Raw genomic sequence first — 12,619 nt, 5'->3', positions numbered from 1 at the left:
GAAGTTTCATATCAGCGCACACTCCGCTGCAGAGTGAAAATATCATTCTAGAGTACACCAAGCTTGAAAATGTACCATTTTCTGAACACTGGGCAGCAAGGATACCGCAAGCAAGCGGTACCATTTGCACATCAAAGACACCACAGTTTCTCGGAAGCTGAGCAGCCATGAGACCAAATCGTTGATGCAGACGGACTTCCGTGAGCAACAAGAACACCTGTGGTACTACCAAACTTGTCTAGCCCATATAGTCCAAAATGCATGACAAATACTGCATCAGAAAACCAGAAAACAGAGATCATAGTCATGCACCATTAATTACGATCAAAGTTTGTAAGAGAAAAAGTCGAGACAAGGAAGAAAAGAGAATTTTAATACATGCAAATACTGAAAAGTAACATCAAAAGTATGCAGTGTGAATGGTGAGGTGAAATGTTCAGTGTGACTGTGGTCCCCTTGCTTTTTTCTAAAACTTCTATTCCGCGTATAATTGCTATAAAATTCATAATTGCTACACCAAATTTCTGTGAAATTGCAGGAATCATTTTGAATTAACACTTGTATATTCTGTTCACCTACACATACTTTTGTCCAAATTAAACACGTTTTTTGTTCAATATCCAGAATACGAATGAAAAACAAAATTCATTCAAAGTTCCTGATAAGTAACTTCCGTTGCTCATATACTACGCTTTGGAAGTTTTCGCATCGCCAAGACAGGACTGCGATTCACGGATGGTTTGTTTCTGTTTCCGAACTTTCCTGTTGTGGAGTCGCTACGATCGCTGTCCCATGTTGAAAGTGCGCTTCGTCTCTCGATATAGCTCACCAGATGCAATATAAAACTAACACTAAACAATCAGAATACCTGGACCTTTACATGTTGTTTTACAACGTTTAGTTTCGAGTATCATTCGTCTGTAAAAAGATGTAGGGAGCAGCATCACACCTCCGGATTGGTATGTACACGGTCCAGTCACATGTGACCACCGCCTACATACGACGTTGAAGTGTGATAAGCATTCACAAACGGCAGGTGGCAGCACTAGCAGAGGAGGCTGCACAAGACATGTCGGGGGACGCGGAAAACAGAGCAGTCGTTGTAATGCGGAAATGAAGTGCTTGTCTGCTGACGTCCAAAAGGGCACGATTATCGGCTTTCGGGCGAAGGATGGAGGCATTTCCAAAACGACTACGTTTGTTATCTATTCACGTGGCGCCGTCTTGTGCATGTCAAAATGGCGCTATCCAAAACCGGCACCGAGGCAACTGTGTGACACCACAGGCCATGATGACACAAGTGAACGACGGCTGCAGAAATGTGTACATGCGAATGGAAGTGCAAGTATTCAGCAGCTGATCAGCCAGATCAAACAATGGGCTACCAACAGTGTCTCCTCAACGGTCTATCAGCGACCGTTGCTGTGTACGGGCCTTCGCAGAAGGCTCCTGGTTAATATACCCATGCTGACTGCTGTTCATCGGCGATAAAGACTGCAATTTGCAAGCCAATACTGCAACTGACATGGCCTTTTGAGATGAATCACGTCTGTGCTCCGTTGGACAGACAGCCGTTGGCGTGTGCAGCAAGAAACGTCTGATAGCATTCGGTTTTATGCTGATAAGTGCGTGTGTGTTCATTTTAATCATTCTCGTCGTCTTTTTAATTTGCCTGCCTTGAAGATGGGGGACACTATCCTACATTTTAGAGACACAGTGCGGTTTCTGGGCATCCTTTTCGACTTCACATTGTAGCGGTTGACACACTGCAAGACTTAAAAGCCCGAACGCTGAAGGCGCTGAACATCCTCACGTACCTTAGCCACAGATCTTGGGGAGCAGTTTTATCAGGCTTTTGTGCGCTCGCGGCTGGACTACGGGTGCACGGTATATGGGTCAGCGAGGCCCTCTTCTTTGCGGATCATTGATGCTGTCCGCCATGAGGGAATTCGCTGGTCACGGGCGCTTATCAGACCAGTCCCACACCCAGCCTCTGTGCTGAGGCAGGGGAACCGACACTTACCATCCAGCGCCAGCTGCTCATGGTGAGCCAAGCATGTAAGTTCCTCGCAGCTCTAACTTCACCTGCACACCATACTGTTGTTCGTCCACATCTGGAACGCCTTTTTTCCAACGATCGACAAGCGACAGTGCCATTTGGGATCAGCGTGCAGCATTTGCTGCAGTCACTCGATGTGGCGCCAGTGAGACCCGAAGTCCAGAGTTTTAACCGTCTGCCACCCTGGTTGCTGGAGCAGCCCAGAGTGATTTTAGATTTGGTGCGGTACAGGAGAGACAGCACTCCTGTTTCTGTTTTTAATGCGGTATTTTCGGCCGTTTTATCTGAGCACCACAACCATGTAGCTGGTTTTACATATGGGTCTCAGCAGGGTGACTCTGTTGGTTGCTCTGTCGTCTTCCTGTATCGTGTCCTCCAGGTCAGACTGCCTCCCGAATTTACCATCTTTGGCGCAGAATTATATGCATTCTTGTGGGCACTGGAGCAGATGAGACATTCTCCCAGTGTTACATTTCTTGTCTGTTCAGATTCTTTGAGCGCCCTTTACTCTCTCCGGCGCAGATAAAGTAGCGCAGACTATCCAGGACGCCCTCCTCCAACTACAGTGCTGGGGAAGGAGGTGTCTTTCTGCTGGGTACCAGGGCACATGGGAATTCTGGGAATGAAAGGGCTGATCGAGCAGCCAAGGAGGCGTGTCGTGACCGTCAGATCTTTCAGTGTGCTATCCCCCTGCATCCCCTCACCTCGCTGTTGCGATATAAAATCCTGAGTCGCTGGGAACATGAGTGGCTAGAAGTGACCGACAACAAGCTTCGTGTCATCAAGCCCACAACTCGGCCGTGGCGTACTTCCTTCCAGCCACGTCGACGGGACGAGGTCATCCTTACTCGTCTTCGCATCGGCCACAGCCCTATGACGCATGGATTTTTACTCTGGCGAGAGGACCCTCAGATGTGTGGTGCTTGTGGCGTGCAGATCACAGTGCAACACATTTTATTGGACTGTATTTTATTTGCTGACCAGCGGACTGCAGCGGATTTGCCGGCGGATCTGCAGTCTACTTTATGCAATGATCAAATGAATGTGGTTCGCGTTTGAAAGTTTTGTGAGTTGTCCCACGTTTTTAACAAGATTCTGGGGAGATGATTTTAATGTATCAGCAGGGTGGCTGGCACACCCAAGTTCTTTTGTAAGTGATCAGCCAGTCACAATTCCCCGTGCTGTTCTTTTAGCTCTTCTGTGTTTTGTTTTGCATCTCTTTTAATTTCTTGATTGGCCATCTTGCCTCCTCATTGGTTTTAGTGCATGTGAGAGTGCCTGTGCAACAGGGTAATTGTGTGGTCAAATGGCTCTGAGCACTATGGGCCTTAACTGCTGTGGTCATCAGTCCCCTAGAACTTAGGACTACTTAAACCTAACTAACCTAAGGACATCACACACAGCCATGCCCGAGGCAGGATTCGAACCTGCGACCGTAGCGGTCGCGCGGTTCCAGGCTGTAGCACCTAGAACCGCTCGGCCACACCGGCCGGCAATTGTGTGGTCATTTCGTGTGCATGCGTGTACGACAGTTTGCGTTCTTATCCACATTCTTTTATTTTAATCATTGTTAGGGCGCTGATAACCTCGCCATTGCGCGCCCATGAGATCCCAAACCACACACATACACAGCAAACGCCCTGCTACAATAAGCGAAGGGTTATGGTCTGGAGAATGTTTCTGTCGCATTCGCTGGGTCATCTCGTCATTCTGGAAGGCACAATGAACTAACACAAGTATGCAGCTATTCTTGGCGTCAAGTCTACCCATATATGCAGTTTGTTTTGCGTAGGCCCGACACCATCTACCAGCAGGACAAAGCAATGTGTTCAAGATGTGTGTGAAATCTTATGGGACTTAACTGCTAAGGTCATCAATCCCTAAGTTTACACACTACTTAACCTAAATTATCCTAAGGACAAACACACACACCCATGCCCGATGGAGGACTCGAACCTCCACCAGGACCACCCGCACAGTCCATGACTGCAGCTAGGCTAATGCAACGTGTCACACATATCACAGTGTACGCGCATTGTTTGAAAAGCACTAGGATAGCTTACTGTAATGCCCTGTTCGTTAAACTCCGAGGACTGAAACCCAATCGGACTCTGTGGGATCATCTCGATCTGAGTGTTCGCACTATGGATGCTCACCCGAGAAAACTAGCACATCTGGCCATAGCAGTGGAGGCGGTATGACTCCCACGTCCCTGTCGGTACATTCCACAACATCACTGACTCACTTCCTGCGCGTCTCGCAGTGGTTTGCGCAGCAAAAGATTATTCACGCTTTTGACAGGTGGTCACATTAATGTGAATGGACAATGTGCAACCGCAGCGGATGGCCAGCCTTTGATTACCTAGCGCTCCTCTAGAAGTGATTACCTATTAGAGGGTGCCATCTGCCCATGATCATCTCTTAGGACTATCGGAAATTTGGTGCCACCGCTTCCAGCAGGGATTTGGTGGCACAAACGTAGGTAAAGATGTGTCTAAGCTCACTTCTGAAGTAATGTAACACAGAGAATTTCCACAGACGTTTAGAGTACGTGTCAAACTCTCTATAGTGCTCTTGTCAAGTCTAATACTATATCGTATAGTTACGATTTAAACAGCAGTATGCACAAGGCTGCAGTTCATTTTTGGAACACAACCTACGACCAGCTTATAGACAGAAGTGATGACACTTTATGCAGGACCTGACCATCATTTTCCAGGACAATGCTCAAGCACATACAGTGCAAGCTGTTACTGATTTGTTTGAGTGATGAGTCTGCTAAGTGCTGTACCATCTATCGCACTCCCCTGACTTAAGCCGTCGTGAGTTCAACTCGATTTCTAAACTGAAGTAAACACTTCACGGCATTCGCTTCAGAACTGCTACAAATTCGTCGGGCAATAGACCGCGCCGCTCGAACTTTCAACACAACTGGCACTGCTAAGAGTATCCAACGACTCCCACATCATTGGCAACGGGCTATACACAATGCTGGTGACTCCTCTGAAGGTCAGTAAAACTTTGAAACACGTATCTATTTTGTATGAGACGTAAATAAATAGTTGCCACTATTAAAGATACAACCCTTGTGGATGCAAACTGCTGCCGGAAGTCATAAGAATCGCCCATTCTTTTTCCTTCTTAAAATAATCACAATGCAAAAGATATCTAAAAAAATAAAAACAGCATAATATACAAAATGTAAGAAGGTAAATAGTAAAACAAAGAATAAAACACCCCCTAGTGTAAGAAAACACTGAACGAAAAAATTTAATTTGCTATTTTTCCATTCACCGCCTGTACACTGTTTATGTCACTATATAACATCGATCTGACTATGAATCTTTTAATGAAGTAAGTGATTTGCGTAATAACAGCGTTATACATTAAAAACTCACAATATTTATGGTGAAAAGATATCTATCATCCAGAGTGATTATGTATTAGTCCGCAGCTGTTAGTTGACGATATCTGGCCGTATATTTATCCCACCGGCGTAGATGTATGTGTACGATGGTGCCTTGGTAACCACCTTCGTATGTAACGCGCAGCCGTCTGAGACTGCATCAGTGGGGTTTAGTGTTTAAGAAGGCCACAAAGGAACAGAACATCAATTCATACAACCTTGCCGTGATGTGGACGTTATCCTTGCGTGACATTAAAATGCACTACTTGTGTGCCAGTTCTGGTGGTGCTGCACGGCTATAAATGATGAGAAGACGCTACGCCCATAGTTTTCTTGTACAACTTAAACTGAATTCATTTAAAACATTATGGCACCTTGGCCCCTATTATTTTGAGGTCAATCTTTACGTTTTAAACCACTGGTGTGCATTAGGCTGAGTACTATACGTTTTGCATATTGTATAGGAGGGATGGAAGGAGGAAAAGGGGGGACGACAAAAGGAGTTGCACATTACGAGGCATAGCAGAAGAAGAGTAAGCAACATAAAAGTGCAGCTGTAGACTGAAGCAAATGTTTTATTCTGATTGTTCTGCTCGCTCTTCCAATCGACAGGCTATCGGGAATATGCCAGACGTAATAATTTGTAGTCAAGCAGCAGACACTCCTCAACAATACTACGAACGTTTATAATCTTCAGTCGATACGTAAACCATCGTACTTTATACTACTATTGCCCTTTTCTCAGATCATGTTAACCATGGACGAAGGGCAATAGACAGATTCGATATTCCTTGATTTCCGGAAAGTGTTTGACATGGTGCCCCACAGCAGACAGTTAACGAAGGTACGAACATACGGATTAGGTTCTCAGATATGTGAGTGACTCGAAGACTTCTGAAGTACTAAAATCCAGTACATTGTCTTTGACCCACAGTGTTTATCAGATCCTAGGGAAACGTGAGGAGTGCACCAGGGCAATGTTATAGGACCTCTATCGCTCTCTGTACACATAAATGATCTCACGGACAGGGGGAGCAGCAAGATGCTGCTGTTTGCTGATGCCGCTGTTGTGTACGGGAGGGTGTCTTCCTTGAGTGACGCTTGTAGAATGCAAAACGACTTAGACAGAATTTGTTGTCCTGATTTATTTATTTATTTACACGTCAAGTTCCGTAGGATCAAATTGAGGAGCAAATCTCCAAGATCATGCAACGTGTCGGTACATTAAATTACACATAAAAGTAATAACAGATAAAAATAAATGTTCATGAACCTGAAAAATGTCAGTTCATAAGTTTAAGTAAACGCTATCAGCATACAATAAGAATCAGCTTAATTTTTCAAGAAACTCCTGGACAGAAGAACTGACTCATGAGGAAACTCTTCAGTTTCGATTTAAAAGCGCGTGGATTACTGCTAATATTTTTGAATTCGAGTGGCAGCCTATTGAAAACGAATGCAGCAGTACACTGCGCACCTTTCTCCACAAGAGTTAAGGAAGTCCGATCCAAATGTAGGTTTGATTTTTGCCGAGTATTAACCGAGTGAAAGCTGCTTATTCTTGGGAATAAGCCACTATTGGTAACAAGAAAAAACAACAAGTAATATGCATATTGAGAGGCAAATGTAAAAATACCCAGACTCGTGAACAGAGGTAGACAATAGGTTCGTGAACTTACACCCCTTATTGCCCGAACCGCCCGTTTCCGAGCCAAAAATATCCTTTTAGAATGGGAAGGGCTACCACAAAATATAATACCATACGACATAAGAGAATGAAAATAAGCAAAGTTGACTAATTTTCGTGTCGAACAATCACTCACTTCTGATACCGTTCGAATAGTAAAAATGGCAGTATTAAGTCCTTGAACAAGATCCTGAACGTGGGCTTTCCACGACAGCTTAGTATCTATCTGAACACCTAGAAATTTGAATTGTTCAGTTTCACAAATCATATGCAGGTTCTGTGAAATTAAAACGTCAGGTTTTGTTGAATTGTGTGTTAGAAACTGTAAAACCTCAGTCTGACTGTGATTTACCGTTAGTTTATTTTCTACAAGCCATGAACTTAGGTCATGTACTGCACTATTTGAAACCGAGCCAATGTTGCACACAACATCCTTTACTACCAAGTTAGTGTCATCAGGAAACAGAAATACTTTAGAATTCCCATAATACTAGAGGGCATATCATTTAAATAAATAAAGAACAGGAGTGGCCCCAACACGGATCCCTGGGGCACTTGCTCTAAGCGTCGAAAAATATATGTTAATATAGATGAGTAGAAAAAAAAAACAATCCAGTAATGTTCGAATGTGAATTAGTGGTGTGCACCTGGACCAGTCACGTCGATTAAATATCAGTGTGTAACGTTGCAAAGCGGTATGAAACAGAACAAGCAGTAACGGCGGTAATAGGGAAGGTAAATCGTTCGACTTCGGTTTATTTGGAAAATTTTAGGAAAGTGCAGATGATCTATAAAGGAGACAGCGTGTAGAACACTAGTGCGACCCATTCTTAAGTACTGCTCTAGTGTTTGGGATCCCCACCTGGTCGGATTTAAGGACGACATCGAAGCAATTCAGAAGCGTGCTGTTAGATTTCTTACCTGTAGATTCGTTCAACACGCAAGTGCTACGGAGAGAGTTCATGAACGCAGATGAAAATCCCTGGAGGGAAGACAACGTTCTTTTTGTCAAACACTGTCAAGAGAGTTTAGAGATCTGGCATTTCCAGGTGGCTGCACGACGATTGTACTGCCGTCAGCGTACATTTCACGTAAAGACCACGAAGACAAGAGGAGTTACGGCTCGAGCAGTGGCATATAGATAGACGTCTTTTTCTTGCTCTATTTGCGAGTCTAACAGGAAAGGAAATGACTAACAGTGGTACAAAGTACCCTCCGCCATGAACCATGCGGTGGCTTGCGGAGTATGTATGTAGATGTAGATGAACTGATCATCTCTGAGCCAGTACAGAAAGATGGCAGACCCTAGCACGTCCTACGCACCCCGGTGCGTTGGATCGATGAGAAAGGTTTAGCAAAAATAAGCAATTTACCGGGTGCTGCAGCATTCGATTACTCAGAGAAGCTATAGAAATTCAGGAGAACATTTATGGGAACAACGACTGCTTGAACAGGAAGGAGAGGAGCCTTGATATAAACGTTTACGGCATACAGTAACCCCTTCCATCAAACGTCCGTTGCAGATTATAACGCGATATCCGAGACACTGCGTCTAATATACAATAGCGCTTAAGATTCGTGTTCCCCTCAAGCGAGTCAGCTTGAACGTCTAATTAATGTTATGGGAACACCTCAAGCCTACGATCGTAACTTGTAACTTAACTAAATGAATTCTGAAAGAGGATTGTTTAGTTATCTCAATGGACTGTAACTGTATTTTTCTTACATCGTTTTATGATGCTCGTATTCTATGATACATGGAGCATATGATTTTATGACTTATTTTTCATGACATCACATATGTTAGATACGCCCTACAACATAGCTTCCCAGATTTCCCTCTTCTCCCACCTCATACTACCTTAAATTTATACTTATTCACCTGTTTTGGTTTTCCATGCCGATGGACCACCTTGCATACTTAACTTAGTACATACGAGGTGCGACAATAAAGTAATGAGACTGATTTTCTTTGCAAGATGTGGCAACCCTGCAGGATTGCGTAGGCATAATATCTTTGACCTTGGTCTATAAGTTACTTCTACTCAAAGCGGCACATTGATGCAACTGCTCAGTCGTGAATTGTGCTGTGATAAGTTAACACGTATTTCTTTCTCTCGTCACGGAAATAGAACCGCATAATATTGCGCAACGGTATGCCATTTATTTTTGCGTTAAATTGGGTGAAAATGCGACGACAACTTACGGTAACGTTCAGAAGGCTTTTGGAGAGAAGGTAATGTCAAGAGCTCAAGTTTTTCGTTGGTATAAAATGTTTAGTGAAGGCAGAACGGCCGGCCGAAGTGGCCGTGCGGTTAAAGGCGCTGCAGTCTGGAACCGCAAGACCGCTACGGTCGCAGGTTCGAATATTGCCTCGGGCATGGATGTTTGTGATGTCCTTAGGTTAGTTAGGTTTAACTAGTTCTAAGTTCTAATGACCTCAGCAGTTGAGTCCCATAGTGCTCAGAGCCATTTGACCCATTTTTTTTTTTTTTTTTTTTTTTTTTTTTTTGAAGGCAGAACGGATGTTGAAGATGAAGGCCGCAGTGGACGACCATCAACCTCACGGACGGATGTCAACTTGGCCATGGTGCGTGAACTCGTACGATCTGATCAAAGATTATCTGTGAAAATGATTGAAGAAAACTTAACATCAATTAAGAAACGGTTCGTCTAATAATAAGCGAAGATCTTGGTATGAAAAAGATTTGTGCAAAAATGGTCCCCAAAAATATTGTCAGTACAAAAAATTTTAACAAAAAAATGTGTGCGAAATCTTATGGGACTTAACTGCTAAGGTCATAAGTCTCTAAGCTTACACACTACTTAACCTAAATTATCCTAAGGACAAACACACACACACATTCACGAGGGAGGACTCGAACCTCCGCCGGGATCAGCCGCACAGTCCTTGACTGCAGCGCCTAAGACCGCTCGGCTAATCCCGCGTGTCGCAATATTTAACCTCAAAACAAATTTCAGTACTACCACAACCACCTTATTCACCAGATATCGCTCCATACGACTTTTGTCTATTTACAAAGAGTCAAAACGGCGGTCAAGTGACAGCATTTTCAAACAACACAAGATGCCCAAAAAGCTGTGATGAGGGCCTTGTAGGATATTACAGAAGATGAGTTCCAGAAATGTTACCATCAATGGCAGAAGTGCTGGAAAAAGCGTGTGCAGTCAGAAGGGAACTACTTTGAAGGAGACAACACTAAACTTGACTAAAACGGTAAGCAACATTTTTTTCACATCAGTCTCATTACTTTATTATCGTACCTTGTACATTTGCATACAGCATGTTTGAACCGTCTGTGTAAGTAACGATTTCCACACCCTGCCAGACATAAGTGGCCGCCAAAGTCTTGTCAGTCAGCGATCGTTGTATTGCCAACATGGTATCCTCCACGTGACATCTCTGCAGACATCGCTGTCTAGTGGAATGACTGGTTCCAAATACACCGTTTATTACATTCCGTAGATAAATGTTTTAAACTACAAAACAGTAAGTACACTGTCTAACAAAAGCATCTTCACACACTTATGGGACATTAGTGTGTGCTGTGTCCACCTTTTTCCTTTATGACGGCTTGGACTCTACAGGGGACATTTCAGTGAGGTGTCAATGTCTGTAGGGGAATGGCAACCCGTTGTTACTCAAGAGCCGAAACCAGAGAAGGCGGTCATGTTGGATGCTGAGATGACGAGTGAAGTCGCCGTTCTAACTCAGCCGAAAGGTGTTGCAGTGAGTTCAGATCAGAACGCTATGCTTGCTAGTCCATTTCAGCAATATTATTGTCCACCAACCACTGCCTCATGAATGCAGCGGCTTTATGACAGAGTAGCCGGCCAGAGTGGCCGAGCGGTTCTAGACGCTATAGTCTGGAACCGCGCGACCGCTACCGTCCCAGGTTCGAATCCTGCCTCGGGCATGGATGTGTGTGATGTCCTTAGGTTAGTTCGGTTTAAGTAATTCTAAGTTCTAGGGGACTGATGACCCAGTCCCACAGTGCTCAGAGCTATTTGAACCATTTATGACAGAGAACAATGTCATGCTGGAACCAGCAGCCATCGTTTCCATAGTGTTCCTCTGCCGTAAGCAGTACCCGATGCTGTATACTGTGTTCAGTCCTTTCGCATTTAGCGTTTTACTAAGCGCGATAAGGGGATCACACCCTAACCACGAAAAGCTCACCATACTGCAACACTAAGGCTGAGTATCGATATTTTTTCCATAAAGCCTATAAATGTCGACGATACTTCTTTACTCCGATATATCGTTATATCGATATCGGAATGGTAATATTGAGTGCCAATATTTTTATTTCGTATTATATTGTTTTCGCAATTCTCGGAAAATATTTGAAGTTGTTCTTTTGAAATTGTAATAGGATATAATTTTACTTTCACTGTGTGAAGGAGTATTACTACTTTTTCAGCTTTCATCACGTCCAGTATTTCTCTTTAACTGTGAGAAGCAAGTATAGATGGCACAAAAGAAGAACTCCGACTGTACTGGGGGACGGCGGTGTGAATAGAAAACAAGATTTCCGGTGTCAGGAAACATCACACCAGTTGCCTTAAAAAAACAATTTTTAGTGCACCTAGAATCCGTTTCTTCACATCGACATTCTTCAAAAACAGCTGCTGAAAATGATGAACAAAAACTTAAATGACAAGACTGGTCGTTGTTATGTGGGCAGACGTGTGAGGGGAAATGCAGATGTAATCGAATGAAACTGCAATCTTTAACTTCACCACGCAGTTTTTACATTACATCTGCTAGGCCACTGGCGTTGAAAGGAAAAAGAAGGAAAAAAAAGAACAGGGAAGTTGACATGAAGTGCTCCGGACAAATCCGATGTGTGACGAAACTGAACGATGGACGCATCGGACATCTTTTATTGTGCAACTTACATGCCGTTACCATTGTTAGCAATGTGGTTATCGCCAAGCTGGAGCGTGAATCGTTTCCTTTCAATTCTTGCTCCAAGTGGGACAGTCAAGCTGCTGCCTTATTGATTTACAGTATATCTAGTAATAAATCGGTAGTTAAACATACAGCTCTGAAACTGGCAGTATATTTACAATGTGCGACTGATATTTCTTAGGCTGGTAAGTCGATATTCTTTTCGTCTGTATATCGATACACTTTCTGATATGTCGAGTGTCGAGAGCAACATGTTTTTTAAAATAGATATATGCAATACCCGATACATTTTTGAAAATATCAATAGTCCTACACTGAAGCGCCAAAGAATAGGCATGCTTATTCAAATACAGAGATACGTAAGCAGGCAGAATACGGCATTGGGGTCGGCAACGCCCGTTTAAGACAGTGTCTGGCGCAGTTGTTGGATCGGTTACTGTTGCTACAATGACAGGTTATCAAGATTTAAGTGAGTTTGAACGTGATATTACAGTCGACGCACGAGTCCGAGGTAGCGACAAAGTGGCGATT

The sequence above is a fragment of the Schistocerca serialis genome, chromosome 1, assembly GCF_023864345.2.
Source record: "Schistocerca serialis cubense isolate TAMUIC-IGC-003099 chromosome 1, iqSchSeri2.2, whole genome shotgun sequence".
Taxonomy (NCBI): domain Eukaryota; kingdom Metazoa; phylum Arthropoda; class Insecta; order Orthoptera; family Acrididae; genus Schistocerca; species Schistocerca serialis.
The sequence above is the reverse complement of the archived record's forward strand: the minus strand, read 5'-3'. Positions refer to the sequence as shown.